Source organism: Physeter macrocephalus, chromosome 9 (genome assembly GCF_002837175.3).
Source record: "Physeter macrocephalus isolate SW-GA chromosome 9, ASM283717v5, whole genome shotgun sequence".
Lineage (NCBI taxonomy): Eukaryota > Metazoa > Chordata > Mammalia > Artiodactyla > Physeteridae > Physeter > Physeter macrocephalus.
In genome coordinates, this window is record NC_041222.1 from 49,470,376 (window position 1) to 49,490,049 (window position 19,674).

Genomic DNA, 19,674 nt, shown 5'->3' on the forward strand with positions numbered 1-19,674 from the left:
AACGAAGACCCAATGCAGCCAAAAATAAATAAATAAATAAATAAATAAAAATTTAAAAAAAAAAAAGAGAGAGAAAAGCAAGAAACTAAAGAAAATAATGAAATCTCAAATTTCTATTTCCAGTTATGATGGGCTAGGTTATTCAAACTAATATGCCCACTGATAATGACTAAAGATGCTGGATAAACTATAAAAAAAAAATCTCAAAAGCATCAAATTACTGAAAGAAGGTAAGGAACTATTAGGCCAAAAGCTAAGAGAAGGCAGAAACCTAAAGAAGCAAATGGGGCACCAGAGCACAAAAGCTATTCTTGCCCTGAGGACATTTTCTAGTCAGAGAACATGTAGCTTTTTTTTTTTTTTAGTTGCTTCATTGGGCATGGAATGAGCAGACAAGGTCCAGGGCTACCCAAGGTGAAAATGGTATAATGTGATTCTCCCCATATTAAGCTGCGATTTCCCAAGCTATACCCTAAGGGGAAGTATGAACCAGTACCCTAGAATTTTAGGAAAGTTTGCTTTTACATTGACAAGAAAAAAAGAGTTTGCTTTTACATAGGAGAAAGAAAAGATAGTTTAAAAAAACTCCCATCTTTGAATAGATGGGCAGCCATTGGGCAGCTCTTGCTCAGATTTGTAGCCTGGGTTAGCAATGGCCCAAGAAAACTCCACCCATGAAAACTGGTCTCTGATTGAGAAGGCCTCAAGGCACCCAGCAGGAAGAAACAAAAATCCTCTTTGAAAGCAGCCACAAATACTTTTTTCTCACAAATCATTTTTTCAAGGTTAAAAAGTGAAGACACAAAGAAACTAGACACCACAGACCATACACAGCACATATATCAGGCAGCAGAAAGGAACCTGAAAATAATTCAGATATTAGAACTATCATGATACAGATTACAAAACAACTATGACTACTATGTTTCAAGAAATAAAATAATCCAGCTCCAATTAGCAGGACAGGGACAGAGAGGACAGAGAAACATGCTGAAATGCTCCATGTATATGGAATCAACAAAATCCAGGCTGAGCGGTAACACTATAGAGTCTAAGGTCCCAGGTTCATCAACAGAACACTGTAAGGAATATAAAGCATTAAACGTTTTGCCATTAAGTAGGATGTTTGGTATATGGTTCATTGCAGATACCCTTTATTAGATTAATTTCCCTTCCATCACTGGTTTTCCATGAGCATTTATCATGAATAAGTATTTGATTTAATCATTTATTCTACAATCATTGAGATAATCATATTCTTTCCATTAATCAATTAATACTTTGACTTCTGTTGTTAAAACAACAATGTGCTCGAAATGTGTTATTCTCCTTATATAAAACTAAATTTGGCTAATATTTTGCTTACCAGTTTTTGCACCTACATTCATGAATAAAACTGTAAATACCATTTTCCTTCAATTTGCTCTCCTTGTCAGGTTTTCCTATCAGGGTTATACTAACCCTCATAAAAAGTTGAAGTGCTCCGTTTTTGCCTTCCCTTCCCCATTTTTCTGTAAGTATTGTATTTGATTAATATGGGAATTATGGTTATAACAAACTTATGGTTACCAAAGGGGATGAGGGAGGGGATAAATTAGTTTGGGATTAACATATACACACTACTATACATAAAACAGATAAACAACAAGGACCTACTGTATAGCACTGGGAACTACATTCAATATCTTATAATAACCTATGATGCAAAAGAATCTGAAAAAGGATAGATATATGTGTATGTATAACTGATTCACTTTGCTGTACACCCGAAACTAACACAACATTATGAATCAACTATACTTCAATTTTTTTTAATGGTTTTAAAAAAGAGAGAGAAAGCAGAAAAAAAAAAGGGAATTATGTTTTCCTCATAATGTTTGGTTTAACTTGCCAAGAAAGCCTGGGTGGCCTGGAGTCTTCTTCGTGGGAAGGCTTTGGACTACTCTTTCAACTTGTTTTTAAACTGTTTTCCTGCACATGGACAAAGAGGTTCCTCCCCAGGACTTTTCCATTCCGGGAAGCAGACTGTGGAGTGCTCGGGCCACAGAACTGAAGCAAACGCGCACAAAGTGCGGTCACTACGGGCCAAGGGAGAAACCGGGAAACCACTCGGGGCGCAGCCGGGCCGCGACGCCCCTTGCCCCGGAAACCGCGTTCTGACGTCACCACGCGGCAGCGTCCCCGCAGGACCGCAACTGAGCCTGTTGTATCACGGGACACGCATGGCTACGCTCTGGTCTTAGAGCGTCGGTGCGGACTTTCGCTCGGTGCTCTATGCACCTGTTCCTCCCGCCTGCTCAAACTTCTTTTCTACTTATGAAGAGGGGCGCGTCCCCATCTCCCGGAAGCAAGGAGATGCGAGAGGACGGCGCCAGTTTAGGTGCAGCTAAAGGTAATGGAAGCTGATCCGGAGCCTGAGACCCATCAGAGGCTCACGTGACGGTCTAAGGGCTACTACTGCCTACTAACGTTCCCCGCCACCGAGGGATCACGTGACACATGGCTGGCTCAGCTGTCACGTGATGCCGCGTCGCGCGCGACTTTGCGCTGGGGAGTGCTAGTTCTGGACTGTGTGTCTTTGCCTCCGCGGCAGCTTTGGTCCCCTTGCTTTGCTGCATGCGCAACACACGACTGCCTCCTGCGTTGTCCCCCGAGCCACACTTCCGCCATTTCTTCCTCCCGGGGCAGAGATGTGTGTCCGCTTGTCTGTCCCTCTTGGGCTCTGGGGGAGAAGGTGATCGGGGAACCGGAGGTCAGGGGAGTCGGGACAAGAGGTCTTCGCCCGCATCTGCTGAGATTGTCGTGATCGCCATCCCGAGGGTTGGGGAAGAGTGCCACAGGCCACCGGCGCTCCCGGGGATTCTGTCTTGTGTAACGTGCTCTCGAGAGAGCTGGAGTGAGGAGCGTGCGTCCTAGTGACTCATGATGCGGCCACGTCACCGTCACCTTCTCTCTCCCTTGGGACTTCCCGGGAGTGAGCCGGTGTCCTAGGAGCTTATTCTCATCCTTAGGAGAATCATCGTCTCCCTCTCCTCCGCCAAGGGGTTTCGGTCCTTACACGACTTTTTTCTGGATTTCTGACCATTAGCCTCTACATCCCCCGAGGATTAACTCTAAGCTGACCTCCCACCGGTACTGGACCTGCGCCATGGCACTTATGGGTATATAAAGTATAAATATAAATTGACCTGGGTTTTTTAGATTTTTAGCTCCCCAGTTCAAAACATACCTTCCTTGTCCTTGATTTCCATCCCCACACCATGGTAGTAGGACTAATCCACCATTATAGTCCACTACTACCGTCTGTTGACACTTATACTGCTGGACCTGGCATCTCCCATCCGCTCCTCTTATGATATTTGACATAATATTATCTGGCTACTGTATTGAAACAAATGCTTCCAAAATCTCAAGAGTATCTTCCTCTGGTTATCTGTTTTATTAAAAAAATTTTTTTTCTTTGTACTACCTTGGTGTTACCAAACAATTCAAACCTGATCCTTACAAGAACAGTATTTTTTTTTTTTTTTTTTTTTTTTTTTTTTTTGTGGTATGCGGGCCTCCCTCTGCTGCGGGCTCTCCCGTTGCGGAGCACAGGCTCCGGACGCGCAGGCTCAGTGGCCATGGCCCACGGGCTCAGCCGCTCCGCGGCATGCGAGATCCTCCCAGACCGGGGCGCGAACCCTGTTCCCCTGCATCGGCAGGCGGACGCGCAACCACTGCGCCACCAGGGAAGCCCCGAACAGTATTTTTTATTATTAGTAAGAAGACTATTTTAAAGTGAAGTTGTCTCTGCACCAGACATGCAATAGTGAAATTCCTGTTTTAGCAAATAAAGATGAGGCTGTCGGATCATTTCAAATGTCATGAAAAAGTAATACTTTTAAATGCTTAAAAATAAAACAAATAGCTGCCTGTTTGTCTTTTAAGTTTAGATTGTTGAAAACACTTTTATGAACCAGTCTAGCACATTGTGAAATATGTTTTTATTGAATGAATGAATGACTTCTCTATGTCAGGTTTAAAGATAAAATATATGATTTATCTGTCCAGTGCACATGTTGGTAGCCCTGTGTTAATGCTCTTGGTAGGTCTGCAGTTCAAAACAATGTTCTTTCACTCTGAACCATGGAATAATGCATTCAGTGCACTTCTTATCACATTATCGGGAGTTGTTATAAATGGATCTCCTGCTTTTTCTTCATAGTTAAGCAAACTTAATTCTAAGGAATTACTCTCACAACTTCTGCTACTAAAGGTAAGAGTTTCAGTGATTTTTAAAAATTCAATCTATTTTTAACCTGTTTGGTAAAATGTTTTATAGTCATGTGATTCAAATATTGAAATGTAAAAAGGTATACAGTGAAAAATCTGTTTCACATCCTTGCAACCTATTTGCTCTGTTCCATATGCACCCTATCCCAGAGACAACTAGTTGGGAGGAAATACAAATACGCTTATTTTCTTTATTTTTTTTACACAAACAGTAAACTGATTTATACAATGTTCTGTATCCTGGTTTGTTTTTGTTTGTTTTTTGTTTTGGCTGCTTTGGGTCTTTGTTGCTGCGTGCATTCTTTCTCTAGTTGCGGTGAGTGGGGGCTGCTCTTCGTTGCAGTGTGAGGGCTTCTCATTGCAGTGGCTTCTCTTGTTGTGGAGCATGGGCCCTAGGCGTGCAGGCTTCAGTAGTTGTGGCATGTGGGCTCAGTAGTTGTGGTGCATGGGCTTAGTTGCTCCGTGACATGCGGAATCTTCCCGGACCAGGGCTCGAACCCATGTCCCCTGCATTGGCAGGTGGATCCTTAACCACTGCACCACCAGGGAAGTCCCTGTATCCTGCTTTTTTCATTTAAAAACATTTTTGTTATCCATATGAGTATATAGTATTATCCTTTTTTTTGTAGAGTTGTATAGTATTCCATGGTACATATATCCTATAATATTTTTTTTACCAGTTTCCTATTGATGGGCATTTGGGATCTTTCCAGTCTTCTGCCTATTATGAATAATGCTGTAATGAAAAATAAACTGTTTTGTAATTGTGCAAGTGTATGATGATATAAATTTCTAGAAGTTAGTTTCTGTGTCAAAAGTTATATGCATTTGAGATGTTGATAGACAAGTGTCAAACTGCCTTCTGTAAGGATTGTACTAATTTAACTTCTGTAAGCATTTTACTAATTTAACTTCCACGAGCAATGAATATATATTCCCCATAAACTCATCAACAAAATATTAGCATACTTATTTTTTTAATTAATTAATTAATTTATTTATTTTTGGCTGCATTGGGTCTTTGTTGTTGGGTCTTCGTTGCTACATACGGGCTTTCTCTAGTTGCGGTGAGTGGGGGCTACTCTTGGTTGCAGCGTGCGGGCTTCTCATTGCGGTGGCTTCTCTTGTTGCAGAGCTCGGGCTCTAGGCGTGCAGGCTTCGGTAGTTGTGGCATGTGGGCTCAGTAGTTGTGGTGCATGGGCTTAGTTGCTCCACGGTATGTGGGATCTTCCCAGACCAAGGCTCGAACCGGAACCTGTGTCCCCTGCACTGGCAGGTGGATTCTCAACCACTGCACTACCAGGGAAGTCCCTAGCATATTTTTTTGTCTTTGACGATTTGATAAGATTGTCATTGTATCACATAATAGCTTTAATTTTCATTTCTGTTAGGAGATGAGCATCTTATATTTAGGAGCCATTTATATTTTCTTTTCTGGGAACATATTGCAAATCCTTGCTCGCTTTCCTATTGGTTTGTTTTATTCATTAGTTTTTAATATACATTTTACATCATATTAAAAGGACTTGCAGCAGGAATAAATGTCAATATGGTTAGGAAAATTTTCTGCCAAGGTTAATTCATTTGCTGTGATGGAGCATATTTCACTCTGGGCTTCTGTCAGACATGGAAAAAAAAGGGGGCAGGGAGGTATTTGGCAAAAGGAAACAATTGAGAGAGAAAGAGAACTTTAGTGGGTTCTAAAAATTCTAGAAGAACTGTAAAGCTTAGGAAAAAAAGATATCATTATCCTGATTTTATTTGTTTTGTTTCCCCTAGAACAAGAGAAATTGGTAGGGAAATGGAAAGACAAAAGTTCTGATGATTTGCCCTTAATTTCACCAAGTTAAGTCAACTTCAAGAGTCCTCTTGTCAGAAAGGTAAGAACTGTATCCCCCAAATCAACACAATGTATCTAAAAGGTTCATTCTTGCTTAGACTGCTGAAAAGCATCTCTAACAAGGCAGCTAAAGTACAAATGCTTACCTATCTGGTATTTAATTCTACTGAAAATGGACACCAGAAATCCTTTCTTTTTAATAACTTAAATTAATAAGATAAATAAAACAATACAAATTGAGTACCTTTGGAAGCATTGTTAATATAAAAGGTCCAAAAATAAAGCTAAATTTCTCCAGTAACAAGCAAGTGGTTAATTATAGCTTGATACGTCATCAGTTAGAAACCTCAAGAAGAAAAAATACTTAGAAATTTACATGATGGTGTAGGGACATATTCAGAACCCCAGAATTAGTGTGAACATTTTTTTTTTCTTTTTTTTTTTTTTTTCTGCGGTATGCGGGCCTCTCACTGTTGTGGCCTCTCCCGTTGCGGAGCACAGGCTCCGGACACGCAGGCCCAGGGGCCATGGCTCACGGGCCCAGCCGCTCCACGGCATGTGGGATCTTCCCGGACCGCGGCACGAACCTGTGTCCCCTGCATCGGCAGGCGGACTCTCAACCACTGCGCCACCAGGGAAGCCCTAGTATGAACATTTTTTAAGTTGAAGACTTTTGACAATCAATGGGTGCAGAAAGAAGCCTTCTTAGAGCTTCCCTTATTTGACTAAAAGCAGAAACTTCTGGGAAATAAGGCTGCCCAAAATTCCCTCTTCATCGTGGGTCTACTCCCAGGAGAGAGACCAAGAGTAAACCACTATAAATCCCTCTCCCAGGGGTTTCATGGCCATAAAGAAAAAGGAAAGACCACTCACACCAGCATAAACAAACATTATCACAAACTTTCTTCCCCATTTTTTCTTCTAAAAACCCATTTGTCTTCCCTAAAGAAACCTATTTGTTCTTCCCATAGAAGCTGGTTCTCCCCAGTCCCTTTTCCCTACTAAGTTAGGTATATAAGCCCTATTAAGTTAGGTATATAATTTCTCCCCAGTCCCTTTTCCCTACTAAGTTAGGTATATAAACTACCTCCTTAGTTAGCTCCATATACATATGAATAAACCTTTTACTCTTGGTAATGATCTTTTGTCAGTTTAATTATCAGGTCCCCCTTCTGAATTTAAGAGGTTGGAGGAAAAGTTTTTCCTCCCCAGCAGTGGTCAAAGGGACAGCAGTTTTTTCCATGAGAAAAAGACAAATAAAATGGGTGGTGAGGGGAACCTCAAACACTTTCCAAAAAGAAGAAATCCAAATGGATTTCTTTGGATAAAATAAAATTTAAAAAGCCATTCAATCTCATAAATATCCAGAAAAATGCAAGTTTAAATCACCCCTCTGGATGACAAATATTAAGAATCTGACAATAACCAACACTGGCATGTATGATGAGCAACAGAAACCCTGAAACACTGCTGGAGAAAGTGTAAATAGATGCAACAACTTTCCAGACAGTTTCACGTTGTCTAGAAAATTGAAGATCCAGATACCCTATGACCTAGCACATTCACTGCCAGCTAAACATTGAGCATCTCTCAGCAGTTTGTTAGAAATATAAATTTATGGGCCCCACTGCAGACCTTCTGAACCAGACTCTGCATCTTAACAAAATCCACAAGTGATACCTAAGCACCTGTACTCCAGGATATATGGACAAGAATGTCCTTGAGAGCCCCAAATAGAAACAATCCCGTTATCTGTGAACATGAGAAGAGTGTGCTATATTCATACAATAGAAAGCTGTTTATCAATGAATAGGAACAAATTACAGGTAAATGCAACATGGATAAATATCACAATGTTGAGGGAAAGAGGCAAAGCACAAATAAAATATGTAGAGTATAAATCTACGTACGTAACCCTCTATAACGGTCAAAACCAAAGTGCACTGCTAGGCATGCACACTGAGGTAATGATACTAAAAAGGGGGACGGGGGGAAAGTAAAGCAAGAAAGTGATTCCTAAGGAAATCAGAGTGGAATTTATCTCTGGAGGAGAGAGGGTTGTGATCTTAGAGGGAGGGTGGCAGTTGTGGGGTTATTACAAAACTAGTATAGTTGTGGATAGTGTTTAAGGGGTTTTGTTTTATGATTATTTCTTTTTTTTGTTTTATGATTATTTAAACAGTGTAATGTTCTATGTAGTTTTCAGTATGTGTGTTATATTTCACATTAGATAAGTAAATGCTATAGACTCATTTCCAATTAGGAAGAAATAAGCTATGTTAACACACGCAAAACTACAGATTGAACTTCTTCCAACCAACACATAGATAGATGAGAAAAGCAAGAAGCGGGAAATAACAGCAAAGTAAATTGGTTCTGGATAGAGAAAAACCAAGGTCTCCCAGTTTCTATTCTACTAAAAATAAGGTCTTTTTTCCCCCAGTAAAGCTATCTTTTCTATTCTACTAACAATAAAGTCTTTTCCCCCCAGTAAAGCTATCTCTATCTCTGTTGTCCATGAGGGAAGTTTAGGCACACAGCCCCAGGCCCGAGGAGTGGGTGTGCTCCGGGGGTAGAGGTGGAGGGAAGCAGGGGAGTTGCAGGAACTTGGGAGGAGGCTGTAGGCCATTGGAGGTGGAGGAGAGGTGGAGGCAAGGGAGGGAGGGCATGGCACTCAGAGGTCAAAGAAGTGGGCTGTACCCCACAGAGCTAGCCTGCCCCTCTTCTTCCTGCCTGCCTCTTCGCCTTTGACCCAGAACCCTCAGAGGAATAGCAGTTCTGGAACTCTTTTTCTGGGTCAGACAGTGTGTGGAGGGAAAGGGCGTTCCATGTTAGAACTCATTGTCAAAGGAACATACCCCAAATTGAGCGTTAAGGAGGATTTAGCCACTAGGGCACCTACACAGGAAGTTAGGTCAGGTGAAAAATCCCCAAGAAGAAAACAGTCAACTCAGGCTGAGCCTCCTGTAGCACTTAACAGTGAGGCCTGACATTCACAGAGTGACCTTGAAGCCTGTCATTATTATGGCCTTGTTGTGGGTTGGTGCATATATTATTTTAGTCTAGAGAAAGTTCCTTTCTATAAAAAAGAAGAATATACAAGATAATGAAGTCTCAAGTTGTTGAAAATAAGCCTCACTTGAAAGAAAAAAAAAAAAAGAACAGACATTCCTAAGGATGTGTCCAAACATTAACAGAAGATAACAGGAGCTGAGGAATCTTTTGATTCATGGTCACTTCAGAATACAACTCACTGTTAAGAAGGCTGGGTTTAAAATTACGATCAGGGCTCTAAGAAAGTAGGCAAAAGGCAGAGGGAAATGAACTTAAGATGGACTTTGAGAAAGAACTAGTGAAGAAATCTGAAAAATGTTACAAGTTTCTGAGCAGATAAAACATAGGAAATCAGTAGAATTTGCAGAAATAGAAAGGGTCATTAATTGTCTTAGTCCATTTGGGCTGCCATAACAAAATGCCACAGACTGGCTAGCTTATAAACAACAGAACTTTATTTCTCGCTGTTCTGGAGGTTGGGAAGTCCAAGATCAAGGCGCCAGCATGGTTGCCTGGTTCATAGCAGTGCCTTCTTCCTATGTCCTCACATAGTTGAAGTGCTAGCCAAACCCTCTGGGGTCTCGTTTATAAGAGCATTAATCTTCCACCCTTCACGAGGGCTTTACCCTCATGACCTAAGCACCTCCCAAAGGCTCCCCATCCTAATACCATCACATTAGGTACTGGGATTTCAAAATATGAATTTTGGGGAGGGGGTCATAAACATTCAGACCATAGTATTTTTTTAAAATAAATTTATTTTATTTTATTTACTTTTGGCTGCAGTGGGTCTTCATTGCTGCACCGGACTTTCTCTAGTTGCGGCGAGCGGGGGCTACTCTTTGTTGCGGTGCACGGGCTTCTCACTGCGGTGGCTTCTTTTGTTGTGGATCTGGGGCTCTAGGTGCATGGGCTTCAGTAGTTGTGGCACGTGGGCTTAGTTGCTCCGTGGCATGTGGGATCTTCCTGGACCAGGGATCAAACCTGTGTCCCCTGCATTGGTAGGCGGATTCTTAACCACTGCACCACCAGGGAAGTCCAGACCACAGTATTAATGAAGCAAAAATCATTAAAGAGACCATCAGTGTGAGCTCTGTCAAGTGCTGGGGGAAAAAATTTAGACTTTGGAAAATAGAGCAGTTGCTATAGAAAGTAGAGAACCAGGATAAGCTAGCCACATTGAGCTGAGTAAAACTTCTGAATGTACATAAGAGGTCTCCAAAAGAGAATGCCACTTGATATGACTTTGTTTGTGCTGTGGCACCAAAAGTGTGCCTGCCAGAAATTGTACCTTACTCTGACATATATGTCGCTGTCTTATTTCCCCTATGACTGCAGTGGTCTGAAGGGTAGAGGGTTGACCTTATCCAAATATACTTTCTCATCTCCCACCCTCAGCACCAAGCTGATGTAAGTACCAAGCTGTACACTGTAAATACTTAATAAATACTTTAAGGCATGAATGAAAGAAAAATAGGCAGAGAGTAGAGAGGTATTTTTTTTTTTTAAAAAGAAAAAGAACAAGCTAAAAACAACTTACTTGCTGTTATAAAGAACAACCTAATGAGTTCTTGAGAATTAATTCAAGAAGATTCCCTACTCCCCCTCCTCCACCCTCTCAAGCACCATAAAGATGAAATCACTTTGTGTTTATTATTTTAAAAGGAGAATAAAATATAATACAGGGAAAGACTTGCAGGTTAGTTTTTTGTTGAGTTTCTCGTTTTTTAATTTAATCTTCTCTCTCTCTAGCAGCCTCTACAGATGCTTTCTTTTCTTGGTTAGTGACTATTGTCCTGATGGAGGCAAGTGGCAGGGTCCCTGGGGAAGCAGGATCCACTGGGTACGAAAGACACTCGGAAAAGACTTGGCTTGGGTTTTGTCAGGAGGGGAAAACAGAAGTGGGCCGTTGACCCAGACACAATCTTGTCTGAAAGCTGCCATCTAGTGTTCATTTCTGAGACTATGCCCTGACATACTAATCCTGTGGTTCTCTATCTGAAGGACAGTTTTTATTGATGTTTTATCATTATGCACCAGATTTTAAGATAATTTGGTTACCAAAAGAAACACAATACGAAAAGAATTGTGTTTCTCATCTGTTTAACTGCATACATATAATACTGCCAAAACAAAACTTTGGATAAATATTTCTAAAAGAAACGATCCCATACTGAACTGATGTAATAGCAATTAAAAAATAAAAATAATATGCAGGCTATCTTCTCCATCCTATTGTTAGTACATGTTACCAGTAGTTTTTATTGCAGAGAGGGCAAGGAGAGAAGAACCATTTATTGTGTATCATCAGTGTGCCCGACTCTACAAACATTGTCTCATGTAAGTCTTAAAACAGTCCTCTGAGTATTTTTCCCCTCACCTTTACCGAGGTATAATTAACAATTAAAACTTGAGTTAAGGGGAATTCCCTGGCAGTCCAGTGGTTAGGACTCTGCACTTTCACTGCCAAGGGCCCGGGTTCGATCCCTGGTCTGGGAACTAAGATCCCATAAGCCACACAGCACAGCCAAAACAAAAAACAAGACTTGAGTTAAGTTTTTCTAAAACCATTTTACAGATGAGAAATTGAGGTGAAGTAACTGGGCTTTATATCAAAGAGCAAGCTGGATAAAGAACCCACATATGTCATACTCACAGGCCATGCACTTTCATCTAAACCACAGTGCCTAGTAAACTTTTTGAAATTCAGGGGAAGGCTTGCAACTCTACATTTACTGCTTTCATAAACTGTTAGAAGCCCTAATCAACTCGTTTGGAAATCACTGCATGAAAGGGAAACCCAACCCCCCACATCGGTCTGCAGGGCCACTTCCTTAAAACAAATTGTACTCTTGAGACCTGAACCAAAATACTCAAAATTCTAAGTTAAAAACACTAGGGTGGGGAATTCCCTGGCGGTCCAGTGGTTGAGACTCAGTGCTTTCACTGCTGAGGGCCTGGGTTTGATCCCTGGTCAGGGAACAAAGATCCCATAAGCTGTGCGGTGTGGCCAAATAAATAACTAAATAAATAACAGTGCAGAGTAATGATTAAAAAAAAAAAACAAACCAGGGACTTCCCTGGCGGTCCAGTGGTTAAGACTTCATCTTCCCATGCAGGGGGTGCAGGCTCAATCCCTGGTCAGGGAGCTAAGATCCCACATGCCTCGTGGCCAAAAAACTAAAACATAAAACAGAAGCAATATTGTAACAAATTCAATTAAAACTTTAAAAATGGTCCACATCAAAAAAAAAAAAAAAAAAACCTTGGGACTTACCTGGTGGCACAGTGGTTAAGAATCCACCTGCCAGGACAGGAATAAAGTTGCAGACTAGAGAATGGACTTGAGGACACGGGGAGGGGGAAGGGTAAGCTGGGATGAAGTGAGAGAGTAGTATTGACATATGTACACTACCAAATGTAAAATAGATAGCTAGTGGGAAGCAGCCACATAGCACAGGGAGATCAGCTTGGTGCTTTGTGACCACCTAGAGGGGTGGGATAGGGAGGGTGGGAGGGAGACGCCAGAGGGAGGGGATATGGGGATATATGTATACATATAACTAATTCACTTTGTTATACAGCAGAAACTAACAACATTGTAAAGCAATTATACTCCAATAAAGATGTTTAAAAAAAAAAGAATCCACCTGCCAATGCAGGGGACACGGGTTCGATCCCTGGTCTGGGAAGATCCCACATGCCACAGAGCAACTAAACCCGTGTGCCACAACTACTGAGCCTGCGCTCTAGAGCTCAAGTGCCACAGCTACTGAAGCCCGCGTGCCTAGAGCCCATGCTCCACAAGAGAAGCCACTGCAATGAGAAGCCCATGCACCACAATGGAGAGTAGACCCCGCTCACCGCAACTAGAGAAAGCCCTCATGCAGCAAAGACCCAATGCAGCCAAAAATTAATTAATTTTTTTAACTCTTAAAAAAAAAAAGCACTAGGGTAGTTTTATTCTTGAGTTTTACTAGAGCAAATTCTTAAAATATATGAGGTATTTTAGTTACACTCTAACTTTACTACGTTTCAACTGAAACTTCATGTTTTACATTACATTTATTTAAACTTTTAGCTATTCCATATCATATCAGGAATCCAACTTCTTGCATGGAATCAATCAAATAAGCTATGCCCTCAACTCCCAATTTTGTGTATAAACAGTATTCATCACAACAGAGAAACACACACAATTAATTTTTAAAATTAAAGCAAAATATTAAATTTTCTTGGTTCAGGGACTTTCCTGGTAGCTAAGACTCCAAGCTCCCAATGCAGGGGCCCTGGGTTCGATCCTTGGTCAGGGAACTAGATTCCACATGCTGCAACTAAGAGTTCGCATGCTACAACTAAAGATCCTGCAGGCCACAACGAAGATCCCATGTGCCACAATTAAGACCCCGCACAGCCAAATAAATAATTAAATATATATTTTAAGTACTTTACAAAAAATTTTCCTTGGTAATGTATTTAATCACCTTTTGAAGTTTGACAAGTATTTTAACACAAAATTCCCTAGCTTGGAGTAAATATTTTAGAGTACCAATATGATTCATTTAATGAAACATTTATCAGAGAAAAGAGGACTCATTGATTTGACACCCATCTGTCTAGATCCTGAGCTTTTGTTCTTAGGCAAGATTATTTTTCTTTACTCCTGACAACAATTCTATAAAGTTTGTAATAATTGTGTGATATTCAGGCAAACTAGTGTTGCAAATAACCCTAAATTTTAGGGGGCTCAACACCATAAAGTTTTATTTATTGTTCACATTATAGTCTAACACGGATCGGTGGGGTCTTACTCCATGCATTTATTCAAGGAACCTGGCTTCTTCTACTTAGTGCTCTACCACCTTCAAGGCAGGTAAGATCTTTTTTTTTTTAAAATTAATTAATTTATAGCTGTGTTGGGTCTTTGTTGCTGTGCGCGGGCTTTCTCTAGTTGCAGCGAGCAGGGGCTACTCTTCGTTGTGGTGCGCGGGCTTCTCATTGTGGTGGCTTCTCTTGTGGAGCATGGGCTCTAGGCGCATGGGCTTCAGTAGTTGTGGCACATGGGCTCAGTAGTTGTGGCTCGCAGGCTCTAGAGCGCAGGCTCAGTAGTTGTGGCGCATGGGCCTAGATGCTCCGTGGCCTGTGGGATCCTCCCAGACCAGGGCTCGAACCCATGTCCCCTGCATTGGCAGGCGGATTCCTAACCACTGTGCCACCAGGGAAGTCCCCACACATTTATTTTTAATTTAACAAGCTATAATATATTTGTAGCATTCCACACCCTTTTTTAGAGGGGAAAATTATATTATGTACTTTACATGTTAAAACAGAGGTGCTTTCAGTTACACACGTTTAAATTTTAGTATTTATTAAGTGCCTCCAGCTAGACTAAGATTCTTTATTTCAAGTTCTGCGATCCCTGGCCTTTAATTTAGGCTTCCTTTGAATAGTGTGAAATTACACTATTATATTTCCAATTACTGAAAAGTTAGAAAGGAGTTAAATTCATTAAAATATATGTGTGGAGAAGTCTTGGGTCCATTTAATATGAAGATATGTCTTCCTTTGGAGCACATATCTTCTTTTGGCAATTAGCTGGGTACTCTAAATGCATCCTTTCTATGGTATGCCCTCTTAAAGGCTATAGGCTTTTAGTGATAATGCATCAAGTAATTAGTCATATATGTAGACAATTTAGTAGAAGATTCCTGTCATCAAATAGTTCCTGGCATCCCCAGAAGAAGGAAACGTGGAGGCTTGTGAGTCAGAACAGGGTGACTTTAACAGCAGCGTAAGGGAGTTGCTGAGATTAATTTGGGCTTTCATTTTTTTCCAATGGCCATGTTTTTACCATGGTTACATTTGTACTCCATGGTCTGTTGAAAGGATGTGGCCTGCTTAGGGCTTTCATAGGTACCCAACAAGGAAGTATTTACTCTTTAACCTGGGCAAGAGGACCCTGCACTGTAGTGGCCACCACATATCAGAAACATGCTAAACTGCTAAGGCCTATAGGGGAGGAAAAAATTTTCTTTTCCTTCTAGCCATCTTAGGTTCTCTGGCTGGGGCCCTGTATTTAGACTGACAAGACAGACTAAGAGAAAAACAAAGAATTTATTAACGTGGGCTTCCCTGGTGGCGCAGTGGTTAAGAATCCACCTGCCAATGCAGGGGACACGGGTTCGAGCCCTGGTCTGGGAAGATCCCACATGCCGGGGAGCAGCTACGCCAGTGTGCCACAACTACTGAGCCTGTGCTCTAGAGCCTGTGAGCCACAACTACTGAAGCCCGTGCCTAGAGCCCGTGCTCCACAACAAGAGAAGCCACCGCAGTGAGAAGCCGGTGCTCCACAACGGAGAGTAGCCCCCGCTGGCTGCAACTAGAGAAAGTCCGTGTGCAGCAATGGAGACCCAATGCAGCCATAAATAAATAAATAAATAAATAATAAATTTATTAAAAACTGTTTATTAATGTATGCATCACGCAAACACATGTAGCAACTCGGAGATGAGTAACTCAAAAGAGTGTTAGAACTTGGCCTATATAGCATCTTAAAAAAAGAACAATAAATTTTTAGATAAATGACAAGGCAAAGGAAAAAACTTTTGAGTTTCTAGGGCAGCAAACTGTGGGAAGGCAAATATATGGGGGAACTAATGGAAGGTAAGATGTGTTATGGAGATTCCTCTGGTGCTGTCTCCGGGCTGAAAAAGCATCTAGAGTTGTCTCCAGTAATTAACTTTTGTCCTTCCTGGCAGAGAGAAGAGGGGGAACATGTTAATGAATTTATGTCCTGCTTTTAGGCACATAGGGGGAGGGCAGAAAGCTTTCCTTATGTCTGCTCTTTCTCAGCTGTCTTCAGCAAAAAATAATCCTGATGCCAAAGTGCCATATTTTGGGGTGGTATGTTCTGCTACCCTTCAGGCCCCAGGAGATAAACACCCCAGCATATCTCTAGATGTGTGTCCTCAAAAGAAAATGACATTGTGTCCAAATGCTAAGAAGCCTCCTCGGTTGTGCACAGCCAACGTCATAGATGGATATTGCTTCAGAGACTGGAAAGGTTTTGAGGAGCAGAAGCACTTAAGTAGGAGAACGTAACAAACTACTCTGTCAAATCCTTTCAGATAGCATTAGTGCAAGGGATTCTTACATAGCACAGTTACATAACAGTGTGGAGAACTGATTTCTTGCTTCTCTTGATATTTCAATGAGTGGTTCCAGAATTACTCAGGAATTAGGTTATTAGCACAGTATCTGCAACAGCTGTGACTGAGAAACAATTCATATTATCTTTAAAGTCCTTTGTATGAATGTCAAGACCTAATATACACAAAATATGATGCTGACTACTAACATTGGCAACTGGATGGACTATGAACACTAAAATCATATTAGTTTTATTTTTATAACAATATTTAGTAAGATTTGATTACATTTGCCAAAAATTAAGATTGTTTAACTCTAAATAATTTTGACTTAAAATCTTTATATTCTTTAATTATAACACATTTTGCCTTTTAATTTTGGAAGATAATTCGGAAAACTTTAGAAGAAAAGTAACTTCTTAAAAATGTGGGAAAATAATTTAAAAAATGTTTACAGTAATTTAATTTACACTTGGGGAAAATATATTAAAATCTATACACTTAGAACACAATTACATTTTATATTTTTAGTCATTTAGGTCAGGGGTTGGCAAGCTTTTTCTGCCAAGCTCTAGATAATAAATAGTATTTTAAACTTTGTGGGTCAGTCTCTAGGACAGCTACACAACTCTGCTGTTATAGCTCAAAACCAGCCACAAACAATACATAAATAAATGGACATAGCTATATTGAAATGAAACTTTATTTACAAAAAGTTGGTAAACCAGATTTGGCCCATGGCTGTAGTTAGCTGACCCGTGATTTAGATTATTACTGTCAATAGAACCTAAGTAATATTAAAGTCTTAATTATAATAACATAATTAGTAATATTGTTTAAATAAGGGCAAGAAAAAGTAATATTACAGAATAAAAGAAGTTTATGAATTATGTGTCTTAATTTATGAGCCTTCCAAACATCAGCAGTCCATCAACAGAACACCTGAACAGGTGCAATATTAAAGAGAATCAGGAAAAAACTGAGAAGGAGCAGGAAGTGAAGTAGGAGAAAACCAAGAGAATGGGTGTCCTGGAAGTCAAGAAAGCATGTCAGGGAGAAGAAAGTGATCTTATGGATTGATGGAGGGAAACATCTAGTGAAATGGCTTTGAGGGATCATGGGAGATGAGTCATCTAGACAGTAATTATAGACAGTTTATCCATGTCAGCATCACTATGTTTATTACTGCTCCTCTAATCACTCATGTCGCTTTGCCTCCTAAGTTGAGTTAAAGCCTGATATTGTACACTGTATTAGGAATATTCCCAACTGTGTGCTAGTGTAGGGCAAATTCAGAAGTTTTGTGTATAAACAGTATTTTTGTCTTGTAACCATCAATATCACATTCCTTTTATCCTCACTGCCCCTCAAAACAAAGAAAACATCTGGGACTAGAACCACCGAGGTTTTCAAATAAGCTGAAATTAGAGTTTTGTAGCATTGAAATTGAGTCTTTTCACCAAAGTATAATATAGCTTGAAATAGGAAACAGCAATTAAGAGTCTGCCCAAATCCACTGACCAGCATTAGGATTGTGCTAATCTTTCTTAGTTGAGAACACTATAGAAGAAAGTCCCATTGGGCCTGGTAGTGAGACGCTTTCAGGCTGTTAAGAAAATTCAATTTACCTTTGCTGAACGTTTGCACGTTGTGCCACCTGCCTGTGGCAGCAGAGAAGACCTAAATTGCACACCCTGAAGGGTGTTTAAGTACAAAAACAAGGCTGCCTTTGACACCGTGAATGGAACCAGGGTGCACCTGCACTTCCAAATTTCTCAATTTCAGCCCAAGATGGGCTCGGTCCAAGCGTTCCTGTGAAAGTTCCTGTTCAGGTTTCCCATCTGAACGCTCACACCCGCAGGGACAGAAGATGCTCCACACTGGTGCCTCCAACACATGGCACTTGTGCTCCCTGAAGCTTACAACTCAGTCGTTGCTTAAGGGGCCTAAGCAAGGGCTTTTAAGCCCGCCCAGGACCTTCCCACTTGACAGAGGCTGTAGGGCCGTGAGCCTAAGGGAGTCCCTTCACACGACGCGAGCTCTCGGATCCAGGGCAGCACCGAGGCCACGCCTCTGATGTCCCCGCTCCAGGTGGCCCGCGCGCGGGCACGGAAACCTATTTCCAAGGGAGGGCGCTGACTCCGGAGGTCTCTCCCCAAAGGCATCCCGCGGGTAACTGGGCATCAGTTCCTCTTTCCTGCCTGAGTATCTCCCCGTTCTGTGACGACCAAGTCCCGCTCCAAAGGTGCAAGAAGCTTCCGGACTGTGGATTTAGCTTCTGTGCTGCGCAGAGCGGACCTGGAAGAACCGGAGCGGCGTAGGCAGTCAGTTGACCCACGTGACTCGCTTGGGCCCGGCTTAATGGTGCTTGCATTCCTTGCGTCACGTGAGGCCATGGGCAGTCAGGAGGATCGGCATCCAGCTCTTTCTGCGCGTGCGCTGGCAATCTACTCCCCCACCCCCACCCCCGGAAAAAATCTTTCAAGTGGCATCCTCAATACTGGTTCACTTTGTACTGCTACCTTCCTCTCCGAGGTCGGGACACACAAGCCCAAGTTCTCTTCCTTCCCGGCGCTTGGTGCAGGTGAAGGATCTGGAACCAGGCAGTCAAGAGGTGCGGAGACCACTGGGACGCGGCAGTTTCCTTCGTGTTCGTGTATGCTGCAGTATACCTACTGTCACGTTCAGCGAGCTGCGAACGCTGCAAGTCGGCCGGGGTTTTTTTTGTTTTGTTTTGTTTTTTAACATCTTTATTGGAGTATAATTGCTTTACAATGTTGTGTTAGTTTCTGCTGTATAACAAAGTGAGTCAGCTATATGTATACATATATCCCCATATCCCCTTCCTCTTGCGTCTCCCTCCCACCCTCCTTATCCCACCCCTCTAGGTGGTGATCTTCGTCCCAGATTACCCTTCCCCCTCCCCATGTCCCTAAACAGAATTTTAAGAAGTTAGCCAAGATAAAATGAGAAACTGATTTAGACTTAGGTCCCAAATTTAGAGTTTCAATGATTTAGGAGAATTCCTTGGTAGCCATACTGAGCCTCAGTTTTCACATTTGTAAAAGGGTGAGGATTAAAAAAACTGATACTTCTGGAAACGCCTGTCATTCTGATTGGATATTTTTAAAATGTTGACTGAAATTAAAATGTATAAATTATAAAAAGAAGATGACAAAAAGGCCTATTATAATTTCTTACCCAGATAAATCCTGGTGGTCCACTGATAGGAGAAGGGGCTTCTCTAAGTAGTTTTCGTCATCCTGATTTCTGGACACTCCCTTCTTTAATCTGCTTTTGGACGCAGGGGGTGACATTTTGGCAATTTTTTTTTTAACTTTTTTTTTTTTTTTTTTT

General features: G+C 41.4%; 1 long non-coding RNA gene across 5 annotated transcripts in view; it reads left to right on the forward strand.

Moving 5' to 3' along the window:
• Positions 1 to 1,834: 1,834 nt before the first annotated feature.
• LOC102994069 (uncharacterized) overlaps positions 1,835 to 19,674 on the forward strand; it is a 30,181-nt gene continuing 12,341 nt past the window's right edge. For 3 of the 5 annotated variants that reach the window (XR_008618235.1, XR_008618237.1, XR_003681267.2), the window contains exons 1-5: positions 1,835 to 2,392; positions 3,012 to 3,161; positions 4,208 to 4,258; positions 6,055 to 6,155; positions 13,955 to 14,042. This is a non-coding gene — a long non-coding RNA (uncharacterized lncRNA). Of the gene's footprint in view, positions 2,393 to 3,011; positions 3,162 to 4,207; positions 4,259 to 6,054; positions 6,156 to 13,954; positions 14,043 to 18,901; positions 19,122 to 19,674 lie in introns of all 5 variants that reach the window. The other 2 variants (XR_008618236.1, XR_008618238.1) reach the window with 2 other exon arrangements.